Below are 19,911 nucleotides of genomic sequence, written 5' to 3' on the forward strand. Positions count from 1 at the left end.
CTCTCATAGAGTGGTTGTTCAACCATATCGTGATTATTCCTTCAATTGAGTCTGAGCACTGAGAAGCCAGTGTCTATTCCTGAACTAGCACATTCTCATCCCACAGGAAGGGCAGAGTGGATGGTTAGGTGGGCCATCCTTTGTAGTCAACCTACCCTGTAAAAAATATCCCTGCTCTTTACATGTGTGAGCCTCTGACGAGAGATGCTGTGCTGCAGAACTTTCTGGAAGTTAGACGCCACGTGGGGTCCACAAGCACACATCTGTGGGGGTCCCGGCAAATGAAGGACAACTGAGCAATGTTTAGATAACCAGCGCTAACTGATAGACAAGAGAAAAGGAGCCTGGAACCATGAAGCTCCCCTTAGCCAATCTCCTCAGTTTGGATGCTGACCAAACCATTGCTTAGCTGGACATCTGTATGTCCCAAAGGACATAGTGGCAGCCAGAACTGAAGAAATTTTCTATTACCATTGAGGATTTTCTTGTTTTAAAATTCCTCACTCTGGTGAGAAGAAAACAGAACCCCATAATTTTCCACACAGATGACAAGAATACAAAAGTCTGAATGTAATATGAAGTTCATGTCTCATTATGCATTATATTTTAATTAGGTGAAGTGATATGAAAGTTAATAATGGGAACTTTTGTGTAGGGAGCTGCTATTATTACCAGTAAAAGAATCCAACACTGAAATAAAATTATGGAAGAGAAATATCAGGCCTTTGTTTCTAAAAAAAAATTGCATGTTTTCAAAGAGCAAATAATGAAGTCTTTGTTATTCACCGATTTCTGTGATCTGCCAAAATGTCAAATAATCCATTTAATCAATCAGAATATGAAAGAATGTGGCAGACCTCAAGCTCATTTGAGATGGCAGCTGTGCAACATTCTTCAGCTCTCGCGGCAAGTTATGTCACAATATCAGTTACCCGATGCCATTTGCCTATACCATAGTTGATGCATGAATACTATGTAGGCTGCAAATTAATTACAGCTGTACTGACATTTGAACCTTACGTGGTTTATCTGAAGCTGTTTACATGAATTCTTCCAACTTTTAATTTAACAAATGTCATTTTTATGGGAAGATCATATCTATTAAAGTGGAAGTTGAGCCAAAATTAAATCTTAGCCAAAATTGCAATTATGAGCATCAGTTCTATTGCTTTGACTGGTTCAAGTTAGGAAGATGATTTTGGAGTTTTGAAAAGAAATAAAACCCCACTCTCCCATCCCCTCCCCTCTAATCCCACACCAGTTTAAAGGAGAGGGACAGAGAGAGGGAGCAATGAAAGAGATATCTTGATAGAAAGTGCCATTATGGGGTTAGGAAGAAACCTGGTGCCAGGGAAACTCTCATGAATCCACAAGGATGTCCCCAACTAAGACTGCTAGCAATAGTGGAGAGGGTGCATGATTGGCCTTCTCCTCTAATCAGAGTGGTGACTACCCTAATTGTCATCACAGAACCTTCATCCAGTAACTGGTGGAAGCAGATGCAGAGATCCACAGCCAAGCACTGGGCCAAGCTCCAGGAGTCCAGTTGAACAGAGGAAGGAGGAATTATATGAGCAGGGGGGGGGGGTCAAGATCGTGATGGGGGAATCCCACAGAGAGAGCTGTCCTAAGCTCGTGGGAGCTCATGAACTCCAGACCAATAGCTGGAGATCCTGCATGGGACCTAAAAACCTTAGCATGTGGGTGACAGTTGTGTAGCTTAGTCTGTTTGTGGGGCCCCTAGTAGTGGGACCAGAATCTGTCCCTGGTGTATGAGCTGGCTTTTTGGAACCTTTCCCTATGGTGGATCCCTTGCTCAGCCTTGATGCAGGTTGGGAGGAGCTTGGTCTTGCCTCAAATTGATAGGCCATGCTTTGTTGACTCCCATGGGAGGCCTTACTTACTCTTTCTGAAGAGTGGATGTGGGGTGGGTAGAAAGGAGGTGGGGGGAGGGAACTGGAGGAGAGGAGGAAGGGGAAATTTTAAAAAATAATAAAAAAGAAAAGAAACATAAATTTTTTTAATAACTTATCCCAGGATCAAGAAACTATTCATTTCAATTACTGAACAAACTTTGGGTTCCTTCTGTAACATGAAGCCCTGCTTGTTGGGTTTTTTGTTCTGCCCAGTTCCCACAGTCATTAGGTCCCAAAGAAAAAAATCACACAGAGAGTCTACAGTAGGTTATAAACTGATTGTCCCATTAGCTCAGGCTTTGTATTAGCTCTTATAATGCATATTAACCCATTTTTTTTAAAATCTATGTTAGCCACATGGCTCAGTACCTCTTTTAGTGGGGCAGGTCACATCCTGCTTCCTCCATGGTCTGGGCAGAACTGGGAGGAATAAGCTTCCTCCTTTTTAGAATTCTCCTGTTCTCATCACCCCGCCTCTGCTTTCTGTATGGTAGACCCGCCTATACTTCTTTTTTAAAAAAATATTTATTTATTTATTATGTATACAATATTCTGTCTGTGTGTATGTCTGCAGGCCAGAAGAGGGCACCAGACCCCATTACAGATGGTTGTGAGCCACCATATGGTTGCTGGGAATTGAACTCAGGACCTTTGCAAGAGCAGGCAATGCTCTTAACCTCTGAGCCATCTCTCCAGCCCCCTGCCTATACTTTTTGTCTGGCCAATCAGCATTTATTTAAAACATGATTGACAGAATACAAACAATTCTCCCGCACCTTCCTTCTATGGATCAGGCCTCTGGTAAGCGTTGAGGAAAACCAGAAGCAGCCCCTGGTTTGACAGAGCATGAATGCTTACAACTGAAAAGAAGACCACAATCAAATCAATGCCACAAATGAGTAATTAATGAAAGCCTGAGCCAAATGTCCTGAAAGAAAAGAAAAGGTCCATTGATGGGATCAGGAATCAGGTGAATCTTATCTGGAGTGGAAAATTGGGGAGGAGGAATATGGGATGAGGAACTGAAGTTTGAACAGATTAACTAGCTAGGAGAGTAAGGTTAGGTATGTTTGGAAAAGCTTCCTATGAGGAGCAGCTGAAAGACTAGAGATGAGACCAGCAAGCCCATCTGAGGACCCAGAAGATGTGGAGGTGATGCCTAAAATAATAGGGATGGGCTTCAGATCTTAAAGGACCATATATCCCATGCTGATGTCTCTTAGTTTAGCAGCATTAGGGAAACATCAAAGTGGGACTGGGACCATGTATAAGTTGGTAAAGTGCTTGCCTGGTAAGGGAGATGGCTTAAGACTGATTCTTAGAACCAAAGTAAAAGATGCCAGGTGTTGCAGTGTGTAACTGTAATCATGACAAAGACGAGAGGATCCCGGGGCCTTGCTGACCAGCCAGCTGGCCTCAACTTGCAAATTTCAGGATGGGGGAGGCCATGTCTTTAGGATGTCCCCTAAGGATTTCCCCTGGCCTCCACACGCATCTTTACAAACGTGCGAGCACAGTGCCCTACAGCCACAAACACTGCAATCATAAGGAAGACTTGAACTAGAGAATCCTGGCATGTTGTTATCCAATCTGATGAGCTGTGCGGAGTTGCACCAGGAGGCTGAAGGCATGGAAGGCATGGAGACCGAACTGTGGTGCAGGACAGCAGCTCTGCCATCATGAACTTGGGAAGACTCAGTAGGACCCAGATAAGATGTGTTTAATAAATACCAAAGAGATTATTTTCAAGGCCACCAATTAATATGAGATCAGAAGTGGATCAAGAGCTATGCCATAGACTACTTCCAGGCTTTCGTTTTACACAATTGGTCTATGAAAGCTTACAGAAGACAGCTTCTTTGGAATATAGTGCAATGACATGCGCGTGGAATGTTCTAGTCAGACTGTCTAGAGGGCAGTTGCTTATGGAGGTGAAATTGAGAAGACAGGCTGTATTAGTCACCTGTCTTTGGCAATGACAAAGACCTGAGAAGAAGCAGCTTACGGGAGGTGGTATTGAGTTTGGTGTTTGGTTTAAGCAGAGATAAAAGCCAGTACGAATAGGAAGACACGGGTCAAGAACTAGTGGCACCTGGTTCAGGTGTGTATACAGTTGTGTCAGAGGCAGAGAGGGAAATCCTGGTGCTCAGCTCTCATCTCTTAGTCAAGGAACCCAGCTCACAGAATGCTATCGCCCAAAGGTAGAGTGCCACCTAAACCAGGCGTCTTCTCACCTCAGTGGAACCAGTACAGAACCTCCACCACAGACATGCTTTTGAAGTTTGTTTCCTGTGCAATTCTAGATTCTGCCAATTGTGTCATCGCATTAACCATTACATGGACCAGGGAAAAGTTATTGTCGTCAGAGGCCTGAAGGAGATTTTTATCGAGAGAAGATTGATGTTTAGGAAAAGGTCGAGAATCTTGAGGGCTTCAGCTCAAAAAAAAAAAAAAAAAAAAAAAGAAAGAAAGAAAGAAAGAAAAACCACCTACAAAAGATGTTGCAAGCCAGCTATGGTGGCTCACTGCAGTAATCCTGGCACTCAGAAGACTGGGACAAGGGTATGGCAGCAAGCTTGATGTTTGCCTAGTCTACAGTATGACACTCTGTCTTGAAAGGAAAGGAAAGGAAAGGAAAGGAAAGGAAAGGAAACGAAAGGAAACGAAAGGAAACGAAAGGAAACGAAAGGGAGGGAGGGAAGAGGGGAGGAAGGAAGAGAGGTCGGAAAGAAAGACCTATATCTACATGCATAAGAAAACAAGATAAAACATAGTTATCGCATTAGCAACAACATGACACTGAAGAGAATATATGTGTTTGGTTTTTTGTAAGCTATGGATCAACAGGATAGGTTGTTACAGGGGAGTCAGCAAAACGAAGACTTAAATAGCTCATTAGATTTAGCTACAAGGAAAGCAAGGATGCCTTTTCGGGTATGAGTCATATTTTATGTGCAAATTGAACTGAATCGAGAGTAAGCAGAAAGTAAGAAAATGGAAATGAAGGTTGCAATCCCAACAGCAGCTTACACTTGTCTAAAATGTTCTGAGTTCCAGGCACTGTTTCAAGTCATTCTTCATCAGTGCAAGAATCCTCCCAGGATTCTTGCGGTAGTAATATTTTTCCTTCTGGAGGTTAAATTATTTGGTCAGGGTCAGACCCAATGACAGTCCTCAGAAGTTTTATATGTGAGGAAGAGAGATTTGATTAGGAAAGTGGCTGAAGGCATTGGGCAGCTTTGGCTTGATTTGTGTTTAACCTTTAGAGGGAAGCCCTTGGCTTGCATCTGTAGAGATGGGAAATGTATATCCTAATCCCCTCAAGGAAGGAGAGCTACGGTTTCTGCTTTTACATCCATGAGGAGAAATGAATGTACTCCTCTTTCATGATGAGGCATCGGGCCCTGCTCAGTGACCCAGGGGGTATCAATCAACGTGGAAAATTCTTCATGGAAAAATTACCACCCTTTGGCTACAAATTCCTTTTAATTTCATTTTTACACCTTTATGTAGGTGTGCGTGTGTCGAGGGGTGGAGGCAGGAATCAGAAGACTGAACTGCCTTGAATCCTTAAATAAGGTATGGAAATTGCAACACAGTGGGTTATGGACTCTGTGCATCCTTGTTTCTAAAGCAAGCAAACCATTGCCTTTAAAGCCAGGGTGTCATGATTCGGATCACAAAGGTCTTCCAAAAGCTTAAGTGTTCATGGGCTCAGCCCTCAATGAGGTGGGGCCTTTGGGAGGTGCCTGGATTGCAAGTAATAACCTAGTGGATTCGAATCAATAGATCAACCCAGGTATGGACTCATAGTCTAATGGGCTATTGGAAAGCTGTGGTAGCTAATGTAATCATCTTGATAGAATTGAGGATCATTAAAACATAAACATCCAGACAAACCTATGAGAGGATATCTAGATTTAGTCAGCCTCTGCCCATGCCTTTGAGGGATTATATTGACTAGGTTTCTTGCCGTAGAAGTCCCACCTCAAAAGTGACCAGTCCTGTTCAGTGAGTTTGAGGACAGATCTAGTTGAGATCTGGATTCCTCGCTCTCGCTGCCTGGCTATACAATGTGTCTAGCTGGCCTCCTGCTCCTGTTGCTATGGCCTCCTGGCCATGAGAGACTACAGCTCTTCAGAAGTGTAAGCCAAAATAGAGCCCTCTCTCCTCAATTTGTTTTTTGGGGGGGGGCGGGGGGATGTAGTGTCACATCAGTGATGGAAGTGACCAAGGCAGAGCCATTAGAAACTTTAGGAGGCGAGATCCACGTGAGCAGATTAGGTCACTGGACAAACCCTTGAAGAATACAGTCTCCAGTCTTTCTTCCCCTTTCCTTCCTTTCCCCCCTTCTCCTCCTGTCTTCCTGCTTCCAGTACTCTTGAGCTGAGTTGATCTGCTTAGCTGTGTGCTGTGCCTCCTTCTTTATCATCTGTCTCACAGCAAACCCATAGCAATGTGGACCAATGATCGTGGGCCAAGGCTACTGAAACTGTGCATCTTAAACCCCATCTTTCCTCCCTCTAAGCTGTTTGTTTCAGGTATGGCGCATGCTCTCAGGCATGTGTGTGTGTGTGTGTGTGTGTGTGTGTGTGCATTACATGTTTAGGTGTATACATGTACATGGGTGCACATGTACATGTATGTCCACACTTGCAGAGGCCAGAAGATAACCTTGGATATCATTTCTCAGGTGCTATTTCCCTGTGTTTAGAGACATGGCTTCTCATCTGCCTCAGCTATCCAAATACACCTCAGCCGGCTATCCAGGTAGTCCCAAGGGGCTCTCCACCAGCTCTGGGCTGGGATTATCAGCACTGGCCACCACACTTGGTGTTTTTGTGCAGTTTGTAGTTATAGAACTCAGCTCTTCATGCTTGCAAGGCAAGTCCTGTACTTTTGGACCAACCTCTCCCGCTGTGCCTCACAGATTTCGTTATGGGAATGGAAAGCTAAGGACACACAGGGTTAGATGTCACTTCTTCAGGAAACCCTCTTAGACCCCCTCCAAAGGTAGCTCTTTACACCTCCCTTGAACTCTGGGCATCTATTTTTCCCAAACCTCTTTCTAATCTTGCTTTCTACTGTTCATTCTCTACCGTTCCATTGTGTAGCCTCTACTAGAGGTGATAGTTACTCTCTTCTTGACAATATCTCCAACCCTGGCTAAGAAGCCATGGCACATGAGTCAGAGCAGGAGCTTAAAAGATGCCCATTAAGTTTAAGCAATTTGCTTCTCAGCCTTTGGGTCAGGCTCATGTGTAAGTTTAAAATGAAATGACTTTTTTGCATTTTACTTCATTTTGCAAAATAACAGCTGTGCAAAAGCTCTATGTCTATAGGGATGCTACGTTTTACCCAAACCTTTCAGATCAGTGTCCCCGGCTAATGCTCAGAATACCTTGAGATGGTAAGGATGGGGAAATCATTTCTGGGATGTAAATAGGTTTGATGAGAGTAAATGGCCTCCTGGACATACATCCAACGAGGGGCAGAGTTGAACCTTGGAGTTTTGTTCTGCTCTCTTGTTCCCCAGTTGCCAATGTCTACAATGCTCTGTGTTTTACTACAGGATGCTTCTGAGGTTCAAAAACTCATCAAGGTGTAACTAGGCTATCTCTGTCTCACCTGTCAGCTCCCAAATAATGGCATTATATTAATTATGAAATCTCAGCCTATAGTTTAGGCTTGTTCCTACCTAGTTCTTGTGTCTTAAATTAGCCCATAATTTTTAAGCCACGCTCTACCATGTGGCTTTGTAACTTCCTTTCATTGTGTATGTCCTACTTGTTCTGAGTGTTCTGGCATCTGTCATGAGTAGATTCCTCTTCGTCTCCCTCTTTGCCCAAAAGTCCCAAAAGTTTCTCCTGCCCAGTTATTGACCATTCAGCTCTGTATTAAATTAATTAGAAGGCACCTTGGCAAAGACACATCTTTATAATGTAAACAAATATTACACAACATATAGAGTCTCTAAAGTTTCTTTTTCCTTCCCTTGGGCTTTTGATATCATAGCAGGTATACTATTAAGTTCTTTTTTTGTTGCTATCATCTATTTTATTAATTAATTTTTAAAATTAATTTTACATCCCAACTGCAGTTTCCCCTCCTCCTCTGCTCTCATTCCCTCCCATGACTCCCCTCTGCCCCTCCCATCCACTCCTCTTCGTTTCTGTTTAGAAAGGGGCAGGTCTCCCATGCCTGTCAACAAAGCATGGCATATCCAATTTAGGTGGGACTAAGCTCCTCTCTTTGTATTAAGGCTGGGCAACGCAATCAACTATGGGGAAGAGGTTCCCAAAAACCAGCTCAAGCATTTTGGCCTGGTCCTCATGCCACTACTAGGAGTTTAACAAAGAGACCAAGCTACACAACTGTCACACATATACAGAGGGCCTAGGTCAGTCCCAGGCATCCACTAATAGAATTAGGATTCAGGCCCTCTTCAATTACGTTTGCACAAGGAGGTGGGGACAAAAGAAAATCTCAAACCCCGTCCCCCAAAAGATCAATTAACTCTTTGTTGGCAGCCAATGTGTCTTGATAGGACCTCCCTTGACTTTTCCAGCACTAGTTTGATCTTCAGTAAGCATCATAGAAAATGGTTGACAATACAGGCAGAAAGATACAGGGACATTACAGAAGGTTTGTGTGTGTGTGTGTGTGTGTGTGTGTGTGTGTGTGTGTGTGTGTGTGTGTGTTTAAAGCATCTGGAAAAGGTGCCTTGACACAGTAAGAAACTTGTAGTCACAACTGTATTGAGATTTGTTACAGCTACTATAATTGAAATATCACTGGCATTGGCATTAATTAGGAGAGATTTTCTTCTGAAAGTTGTAGGCAATGTTAGCCGGTTTTCCTGTTTCAAGCCTTCCCTTCTCTGGACAGTTTCAATCATTAGAGGTTATAAACACAGGGGTGTATTTATGGACAGGCTCAGTGAGCCATCACTTCTTGGTTGTAAACCATAGAATAGGAAGAGAAACGTCCTTTCTGTGTAACCAAAATCCACAAGGCAGCTTGGAGATGAGAGATGGTATCTTGATAAGTTTCCACATTCATTAAGATCCATGCCTTAGGTTGAGGGACTGAGATCAGCACAGAATAGGAATAATGCCAAAAGGAACCCAATTAAATACACACAATATCTTGGAGTCTAAGTTTCCAAACCCAGTACTTTTTGTTTGAGTATATTAACCTTTTAGTGATGTTGTAGAGAAAATGAAACAAAACCGCGTGTGTGGATGACATGGGTTTTTAACACGCCATGGGCACACTGTTGTTTCCTTGCTTCCTAGGCATACTCAAGTGGAAGACTTCAGAGATGGAGGGGGTGGTGGTGAAGTCACAAACACTTCAAGAGAAGTTGTTTTCTAGATTCAACAGATTGCAATGGTTGACGGATATTGGGGATCCAGCTAACTTTCACAATTTGGATATGACAAAGCTAAGAAAATATGTCCTGAAATTATATCCTATAATCTTGATAAGAACAAGGCATAATCAAGAAATATATATTTAAAGCAAAGATAAAATTGGCAGCAGTTTTTTTAAATCCTAGTGTCTCCTTTTCTGCCCTTGAGTTTCAAGTAAGTTTAGGTTCCTCAACTGAATGGCTCTCTCTCTCTCTCTCTCTCTCTCTCTCTCTCTCTCTCTCTCTCTCTCACACACACACACACACACACACACACACACACCTGTCTGCACAACCATACTAAGCCATAGTTAAATCATCCCTCATAGCTCCTGATGGGTACACCTGCCAATTTGAGTCATTTGTTCTACCTGGGCTCTTACATTTTCTTTAGAGGCATTAATGCTGGCCAGTAAACAATATTGTGCTCTGGGCAAACAGCTCAGAATTTTAGACCTCTTGCATTTCATCCCACACGCTATGAGCATCCTTCATCTCTCACCATCAGGAGATAATTCTTCGGACACTTTGACACTCATTTTAATAAGGGCAGGGGGTACTGACATTTTAAGGTGGCGTTGTATACTCCTATGTTGTAGACTCCTACGTTGTAGACTCCTTTTTTTTTTTAACTAACTCATGGTTTCCACCATTTTCAAGCACTGCTTTGCTTAAAGATCCCAAGTCTATCGCCCTGAGTTTTGTCAGTAGAATGGTGACAGGCTACATGTCCTCAGAAGGATAGTGTGGGGGTGAGGGGTGGGGGCAGTGCTGAATTGGAATCTGGGGCTTTCTTTGACTTCTAAAATAATCGTTTCTAGAAAATTCCTTAAACTGAAAAAGTAAGTGAAAACAGTAAAATCTGATGGATACTCCTAGGCACAATGACTCAAAGGATGGAAATGACAGGAAGTTCAGAAGATCTGGCAAACTTCGTAGAAATCGGCCCAGTGTTGACATTTAAGTAGTCAATGGAGTTCTTTGCATTTGCATTTGACTTCTCTGAAGAGTAGGGTTAGTGTACCATATCTAGAAAGTAGCTTGGTCACACACACACAATGAATATAACTCTTTAAAAAAAAATCTTGAGGCAACAGCTATGTAACCCAGACTGGCCTTGAATTTGTAAACCTGTGGCCCTCCTGCCTCAGCCTCCTAAATGCCGGGATTACAGGCCTGTGTCACCTACCTACCTGTTAACTTCTGATTTTAAATTTACTCCAAGAAGGAAATGGATAAGATCCTGAATCGATAAAGATACAGTGGAGCAAGGGTCTTAGGTGGGAAAGGGGGGAAAACGAAGTTCTACGTGTGACAAGATGCACACTTAATTCCTGCAGTGAGAACTGTGCACATTTTACTATGGCACTAAATAATCACAGGATCTGGAGTCCTGAATGCTAGGAATTCTCAGATACACGGTAACTCCAGCCAGTTTTTGTCTACCTGATGTGGATGCGATTCTAGGTCTTGGGGAAGAACAGTCATCAACAGAGGCAGATTCATTCCTGGTCTCCTACCGCTTACGTTCTGCTCTGGCAGAACAACACAGAAAACTAGCAAACAGGTAAATATGTAGCAGTAGTATACCAGAGAAAAGTCAGTTTTATCCATGGAAAAGAGCCAATCCGGATAAGGAGTCTGGAATCCAGAAGAGGGGCAGATACAATTTTATAAAAGGCAATCAGACCAAATATCACTGATAAGAGATTTCTGAATTTTTTTTTATCTCAAAAGAGTCCTGAGGCAGTGAGACGGCATGAGACACATAGGTAGGTGTCTCAGAAAATTAATCAGGATGAGACACCATACCATCGAAGGCTCTGAAGAAGAAGCCAGTTTGGTATATTCCCAGAATAGGATAGCCTGAATAGATGAGCTGGGAGAACGTGGTAGATTAATTTAGAAAGATGCCTGACTATAGGCCATGTGGACCTATGGGTGACTTACAAGGACTTGGAACTCAAGCAAAGAGCTATGAGCTTTCATTGTGAGGCCTAATTTTAAACTACAAATTGCTTGTGTATCCTCTGCTAAAGCATGCTCCACTGTAATTACACGTCTTGCCTAAAAGCATTTGGCATTGCTCAAACACAAGGATAGGAGGGAAGCTTACGGAATAACGAGTATTACCTTAAATCAACTCAGCATTCTTTCTGATAAGGACTAGAGGTCAGAGGCAAGGCTGGGAGGCCGGGGCATTACTATCTTTACCTGTGGCTGAACAAACACAAGTCTGTGAGTTTCCTTCAGAGGAGGTTTATAGGGGAAAGGTTATCTAGTAGAAGGGTAACAGATATTGTTAAACCTGGCCCCACTTCACACTGCGGCCATCAGCATTTTCACGCCAATGATAGTGGAATCTGTATTTTCTGTGACAACCCTACCTAGATTCTAAGCTCTGGTTTAGAGTTCAGAAACCTGGATTTCATGCTCAAGGTTCATGTTTGTTACACACAGCGTTTCTGGGTCCTTGCTCTCCTGTGTGGATCTCCATCTCAGTCCGGAGTTGTAGACTCCCCCTCTGTAGGTGATATTGGTAAAAACATTAGTAGAGAGTAAATCAGTGTGTGTGTGTGTGTGTGTGTGTGTGTATGCATCTCTGTGTGTGTATACATCTGTGTGTGTGTCTGTATGCATGTGTATGTGTGTATTTCATGAAGCTCTTTTCTGCTATGTGAAGCATGGGGTTAGAGTTTGTTGTACTAATCAAAGGAGAAGAGAATTCTGGACTCTTTATTTCATCTTCTTAGGAGATCCCACAAACCCAAGGCCCCATTTTTTGGATCTGAATGTATTGGACAATGACAACTTTCTTAAGCTACCCATACCCAGAGCCCACAGATACTATCTTCCATTAACTCTCATACAGTCATTAGTAAGGCTTCTGATGAGCAGGACCATTAGTGATGAGGGGCACGTTAGTCACACATGCTTTCCTGATGCATGATGTGCCTAATGCTAGCACTAAGACCCTACGAAGGGCAGGGGGATATGTATCTATTCACTACCAAATGAGATTGCTTCTCTTTGGAAACTTCTGCTCTGTGGACCTTTTAAATAGAAATATCCTCGGAGATATATTGCCAGTCCACAATCCCAACAGGCCAGTGACAACTGAGAAGCTCTCCTTAAAGACAACGTTCTCACACACTGTCTTTACTCCTCCAAGTATTATAGTTTAGATCTAATCACATAAAAGGAATGAAGAAAGAGAAGAGGAGAGAGAGAGGGAGAAAGAGAGAGGAGGGAGAGCGCATGCACACACACAGGCACAAACACATGGCTCTCCTTGAACTCATGGATACTCTGACAGCTTAGACTCATCCTATCCTGCAGGGTAACAGCTAATTGCAGCCCACTGAGACCCAGCAGTAATTAATTAAGCTGACAGTGTCCATTCAAATCGGCTCTCTGCTTCTAATGATACTTGTGAAGATTTTTACAAGTAAATATCTTCTCTAGGGTAGAATGTTTTGCATGTTGGAAAAATTTTTCAAGAACCATTCATAAAGCCTTTTCATAAATTCCTTGACAAGTGAATTTCAAATCTTTGACTCTGGCCTATGGAAATGTGGCTGTTGCTCTACCTTCTAACAGATATCCCCTCCCCTCAATTCTAGGGAACTTCCCTCATGTCGAGTGCCATATTAAGCTTGTCTGTGGTATTCATCTTAAGTGGCCAAGTGCTCCTATGCTCTCTTCAAATGCAGGTCAGTATGGACAGGGGTCCACATTTTCCTCCTTTCCTCTAACAACCATCTTTCTCATGTGACTGAGTCTTTAACTCCTTTAGTCCCCCTATAACTCTCAGGATCTCTTTCCCTTCCTCTCTTCATTTCTTCTTTTTCCATACGCTGGCTTACAACTTTTTGGACATCTTATAAATGTTGGGGCCATTAAACAGGAACCACACAAAGGGCAGTCATGAGACCTAAAGGGAAACCTGGATGCAAATGAAGTAGCTCTGGCTCTTACCAGATTCTGCTTTGATAGCAAAACACGTAGATTACTGTGGAATTTTTTTGAAATCTCATTATGTGTGTTCTTTTCCTTACCCACAATTATTCTACAGACTTTAGTGCCTTTCAAATTCTAATTTTTGGTTATTCTAAATAACTAGATAAATGATCATCAGACTTACAATTACCCTAGCAATTTTCCCCCCACTCACTGACAGGCTATGAGGAATAAAGGGATCAGTCCTTATGTCATGGTCAGGGAATCCCTTCTAAGAAGTATTTGGCCCCTTATAGCAGTCAGAGATTTATAAAATGCAGGACACTATCTCATCGTATAGAGGAAGCAGAGAGACAAAAGATTAAAAACACAAATAAGGTTTTATTAGAATTCTCTTTTAAAAATCCAGAATGAATATGCAGTTCAATAGTCAATGCTAAGCAGTTCAAGCAAAAAAAAAAAAAAAAATACGCAGAGAGCAGAAAGGGAGAGCATAGTTTGACAGTGCATCTTATACAATCCGGGTAGAAAGTAAGGAATTAAACCACAGGGAAAGGAGTCTTTCCTTGAAGTCGTTTCTTTCTCAAAGGTCCAGCATAGATCCTCAGGTGTTGTTCTAGACAGACTAACATCTGAAGTAGGAACGGGTACAGGACAGGGAGAGAGAGGAACAGGAGGAGGGAGGAAGGGAGAAAAACTAATATTTCCATGAGCTTTTTAAAACAGAGTCAAGGTCAAACATTTGGTTAGACAAAGTATAGAGCTATCGTTTTATTTAATCCTGATAATGAGACTGGTCCCACCCCCCACCCCCACCCCCCACCCCCATCCTAAAGATATAGAAAGAGTCCCACTGCTTAATTCACCTGCCCCGGTCACATAGCTGACTTGATGAAGATATCAGAACCCCATCCCCTGTCCAAAGGCTCAAGGGCCCCTCCACTATACCACACCTGTAAAAGAAAGACAGCTCTCACGTGATCTTTGGATCTACGTATGGAGCTAGCCCATTCGAGGTATACCTTTTCTTTTTTTTTTATTTTTTTTGGAGATTGGGAGTAGAGAAATCTGGACCACATTCCCGAGAGGAGAAACCTGGTTTGTCTATTTCTTCTTGGTTTCAGAAGAAAGACCTCAAAAGTTGTCAGGGGAAAAAAGAGTCACGGAAGGGTTGAACGCTACCTACAAGGAGGGTGGGCTATTGATTTTCCCAGAGTATGTTTGTTAGTAGAAAAAACGGAGGAGCAAATGTATGAGAGACAGAAATGCGCAAAGTCAGATGTGCATGTCACTCGGTGGTCAGGAAGATGGAAAACCTCTCGCCACATCCATTCCTCAGCTGTCAACGCCTAAAGATGAAAACACTCAAGGAACACACCGACAGGGTAGCAGAGCTGTCCACTAGCTCACGTCTCCAGCACGCTCCAAGGCTACAGTTCTCTATCCTGATGATGGCCCCTTCTGAGGTGATGCATTTTCACAATGTATTTCATGGCTTCCATCCCTACATGAGACTTCATTACAATCACATAGGAATAAAAAGCCATAAAGCACTAGAGTGAATGGATCTTGGTCGGATGTGAAACTTATTTTCTTCACACGACTTCACAACCATTTCTAAGCCAACCAATCATTTCATGCTACATTAGAGAACATTTTAGGCTGCGTTGTAAGGGACACGAAGCACACTTAAATTGTAACATCGCAAATTAACAAGATTTTATCCTTCAATGACATTCTTAGCTACAAGGACCAGAAACAAGACCAGGAGACACTCAGTAACATTCAACCATAGAATGTCATCAAAAACAAAGGGACACTGTGGAGAATTCCTGGAGAAAAGCTCGTCACTTGGACATTGAACTTGGAAACACACAAGGAGAGACAGAAGACAGACAAATCACTGTACAAACTGAAGCCAGGAGAATTATTTCAAACCTCCTGCTTCTCCTTTCTTCCACAGGATGCTTTCTTACACACTCACTGTCTATGTTCAGATGCTTTGTGTGGTACCAAGTGGAAAGGAAGAACCCTAAGAGCTGTGTGTGCTGTGCCATCAGTAAGTGACCTACATCCAAATAATCAAAAAAAAGAAAAAGAAAGAAAGAAAAGGGAGATGGAGGAAGGAAAGGGAAGGGAAGGGAAGGGAAGGGAAGGAAGGAAGGAAGGAAGGAAGGAAGGAAGGAAGGAAGGAAGGAAAGAAGGAAGGACCAAACTCATAGCATCAAGGGTCCACAAGAGCTACCTGCCTGTCTGCAGCCATTTACAGAGGTTGAGGGCATCCCCACCTTTTTCTATGGAAACAAGTTTCCAACTAAGCCAGAAACAATGCTGGGTGCTGAAGTTGCTCAGTGATCTAAGTAACACAATTCGAAACTCCAAGAACATTTCTCGTGCTGCATTTAAGTGGCTTTGTTCCGGGTATTATAAAGAGACTTATGTGTGGCTGAACCAAAACCCTGAAAGCTTGTTGTTTGAATTTTCCATATTTTTCTAGCCTTTCAAAATATATCTGAGGTGCCTATCTACCAACTCCAGAAGCAGCAACATTCTACCCTATTACCAATTGGCCCCTGCATTTGAAAAAAAAAATGTGCCGTTGGAATTCGACTACTAACCACTTAAGTTTTTTCCTTTAGGGGTAAAATGAGACTCAAGTTATTTCTACCTAGAAATCACTATAATGAAGTTTTGGTCTCTATGAATCGCAAGGAGCCTGGGAAGAGTTAAATGAAAGGAAGTGCATACATAAATTCAATTATCATGCACGAACATGCAAATGATTTACGTGCTGCCTCTGAAACTCTGGTTGATGTTCATTAATCTCAGGTTGCACTTTTGGAAGGAGAAAGACATGCTAATTGGGTCCAGATTAATGCACTCCCAAACCTCTCCAATTTGTTTTTAGGTGAGGGTTATATGATACGTCTTCAAATAAACACAGCTGTTCACCTGCCTCCACCTCTACCTCTGGGCTTCAGGTCTACCTCCTTCCCCAGCTGGCTATCCCTCTGCCTCACTCCACTCCCAGGTGCATCCACTCTCCAACACCCACCAGCTGACTCATCTTCTCTACTGGGCCTCTTGTTCTCTTACAGAAGGTACCAAAGAGCCCTGCCTTGTTCTTTTTGGAAGCACCCGGAAGAATGACCCCTTTTCTTAGCCACTTCAATACGTTCCCTTTCATCAGGAACCCCCTCACCCCACAAAGGGGATCATCCAATCTTGGACCCAAGTGCTGCTTAAATTGTGGCACCAAACACATATATCAGTGGTAACACAGCCTGGCATTTTCTCAGCTAATGCATTCTTTCTATGCGCCTTTGCCTTGGCCCTCTGCAGCAGGATAGAGGGGGTAGTTTGAAAGACTCAGGGGCACAGGATTGCTGGGAGCCAAAATTGCTTAAGGTTGGCATGGCGATCCTGGGACTCGCTTGTGTGGGCAAACAAAGACGGAGACCAACGTGGTCTTTGCTGCATTCTTTCCCTGGGACTCACAAAGACCCTGGCCTGTCCCTGTTCCCTACCAAAATTAGCCTTAAAAGAAGGAAAGAAATGCTATGATTTATTTGTTCGCTTACTTGATGAAACATTAATTTGGCCCACAAAAGAAATGACATATTTGGGGGGTAATCATGAAAGCAATGACAGTCTTGGTATAGTAAATTAGTATTTTTCTTGGATCTAATCTTTAGAAAAATGCAACCAAGAAGAGCTGCAGTGTCCTGGGAATGAAGTCAGGGATTTTTTGTTTTTAACAAATAAACATCCAGGGGTAAAGCAGCCATCATCAAGGAGAAGGAGGCTTCAAACTAATTTGACACTGAAAGTGATGTTCAATTTGAATCCTGGTTGTTTGGTCACGTGATAACTCCTACCCAATTGGTGCCCTCCCTCTTGGTATGACTTGAAAATGATGGAATACTTTTTAATATATATATATACATATATATATACATATATATATATTCCAAAAATCAAATGAAAGTCTTGGGTCCCATCTTTTGGGATCCTATCATTTGGCTAATTCTCCCAACACACACTCACGACAAAGCGGAGACAAGAACACATACATACACAGAGACGTAAATTACTGGGCATGCTACACAGCACAGCACTGCACATGGAGACAGACAGCTGGGGACAGACATGGGGCTCAGAGAGCCTTGCCACCTAAATTGATTTTTGCATATTTATAAATGTAACATTAGTCATTATAAATAACAGCAAGGGTGAGGCTGATATTGAATCTGTCAACGTCCTCACAAACGCCCTGAGCATTGCTTGGAAGGGAAATACACTTAGGATCGTATTCGCTCCTGAAAGAAAAAATGATTATACGCTAACCAAACCCGAAGTACAAGCTACAGATATTCACCTCGTGAAGCCATTCCTCAACTAGCCCCTTGGCACTCGCTGGAATTAATCGCGGCACGAACTCTACTTTCTCATTTTCTGCTGCCTCCACATGGGTAATTTCTTTCTCATGATTAAAAGTGAGCTTGGCAGATCCTTCAAAACGTGGTTTTAGGTGTGGTCGGGCTCCAAGTGCATCCTTTGTCTAAGGCAGGATTCTAAGGACGGGACCTTTAGACGGACAGGTCCCGACAATATTCACATACCTGAAAAGATTGTGTGTTATTTTTACAGGCAGGCTTTATAGATATCTTTATAGAGACATATTTTTGTACGGAAACATGCGACTGAGAGATGAAACAAACTGTTTACCTTTGAAAACAGAGGCAGGGTTTTCTCTTCCAAATAATCGCTCCAGCCTTTCTGAATGTCATCCAGAAGCAAGTCTGCCTCCTTCAACTTATCCAGCATCTGAGGTGGTGAGATAACCCTTGTAGTATTGGCCTCCTTCCCTGGCCCCTTCATTATTAGCCTCCTGGTGGGCGAGAGAGAATACAGTGGCTGTAACAACCCTACTTCACACAACAGCCTCGCTCTCTCTTTTAAATTGAAAATCCCCTTATTACAAAACAAGGGGTGCTCTTTCTCCTCTACCTTTAAGGAGGAATGCCACATTCATCGCTTCTTACAAAAACCGCAGCTGCTTTTTAAGCTACAGACAAATAGAATGCGCTAGGCGGTAATTCGGCTCAGTCTGAATGCATTATTTTCCAAGACACTTTGGCAAGGGGCCTTTTATTATAAACTGGAAGGAACAAGGAACATCCTTTCTCTCCTAATTACGTATGCGTTTTGTTCCCCACTATTAACCTACACTGTCAGATTGATCTTCTTTTGCTGTAGCCAGTTCAATACATCAACATTTTTTTTTCTTTTCCTGGAAAATTAGAGGGCTAATGATTAAGTCTTCATGAACGTTAATGATGAAAATAAAATTAGCACAAGAGAAAAGCAGATGTACTGAAACCAAACGTCCACAATGGGCTGTCCGCGGAGACCAAGAGAGCAAACCTTGTTTTCACACCCAAAGTTAAGAGCAACAGGCTCGAGCTGCAAATCTGAACTCATTTAACTGTAAGACAAGGAAGACATTGTAGCCCATCTTGCCATGTTGGCTCGTGTAGAAAGAGAGAGGGGACAGGTATACACCTAAGAGTGCTATTCCTGCAGAGTGTCCTACCCACTGTCTGTGTTGATTGCTTCCTAGTTCAGTGTGGGCGATAACTGGACATGCTGACAGCTATTCTCATGTTTCCCTCTGACCCAAGCAATGGATTAATGGGCTGAAGCAGGGGAAATCCTGGCAACGTGATCAACGTGAGCCTTCACTGCTCTGTTTCAACCTTGAAGATAAACATTGAGAAACAAACAAACAAGCAAACAAACAAACAAAAAAATCGTGAGTTCCTAATGCTATCACCAAAGCCAAACCCAAAATAGAAACACCAAGAAACTCCATTAACCTAGGTTCTGGTTCAATTCTGATCCCAAATGCTGCTATTTCTGAATATAATATTACACCCAACCATGGCAGAAGTGTTCTCCGTCTATAGGGATATATTGCCTTGCCAAGGGGGAGGATCCCCCAGGGTGACAGCGGGGTTCCAATTAAGGCAAAATAAATACTGCTGCAGCCTGACAGCAAGGGGGGATTACCAGCCGATCACAGCACACGGGCAGGTGTGCGCCTCCGAAACCACAGGCTGAGCCGTGTTGTCAGCAAGCAAAGGGTTGAGGAAGAGCTGGGTGTGACAGGCGGTTTGAGAGTTGATTTATTCCTGTTTGCTCAACATTATTTTAAGTGTGTTTCCAGGAAGGTTGATAGAGGCAGCCAATGGGGATCTTGTGCAAAGTGTACAGTCTTTCCTGAACCCTGGACCGAGACTGAATGCATATTTAAGAGACCTCAAACCCAAGGGGAGAGAGAAGGAGGGAACAAGCGAGGGAGAGAGACACTTTCAAATTCTACATTTGCATTGAAAACTATGCTGGCTCTTTCTATGGAGATCTGACATTGTTTTTAAAGGGCTGTATTTGTTTCCAGCAAAATGATGACTGGATTTTCCAAGCACTGTCTTTAGGAAAAATGTGTGTGCAGTGAGTGTTGGTGACAGCCTTCAAGATCCAGCCACTCTCATTAAATTTGAATCAGGTTCCCATCTGATGTGCCTGGGAACACACAATGTGCTGGGCAGGTGCCCACAC

The sequence above is a fragment of the Arvicola amphibius genome, chromosome 17 (assembly GCF_903992535.2).
Source record: "Arvicola amphibius chromosome 17, mArvAmp1.2, whole genome shotgun sequence".
Taxonomy (NCBI): Eukaryota; Metazoa; Chordata; class Mammalia; order Rodentia; family Cricetidae; genus Arvicola; species Arvicola amphibius.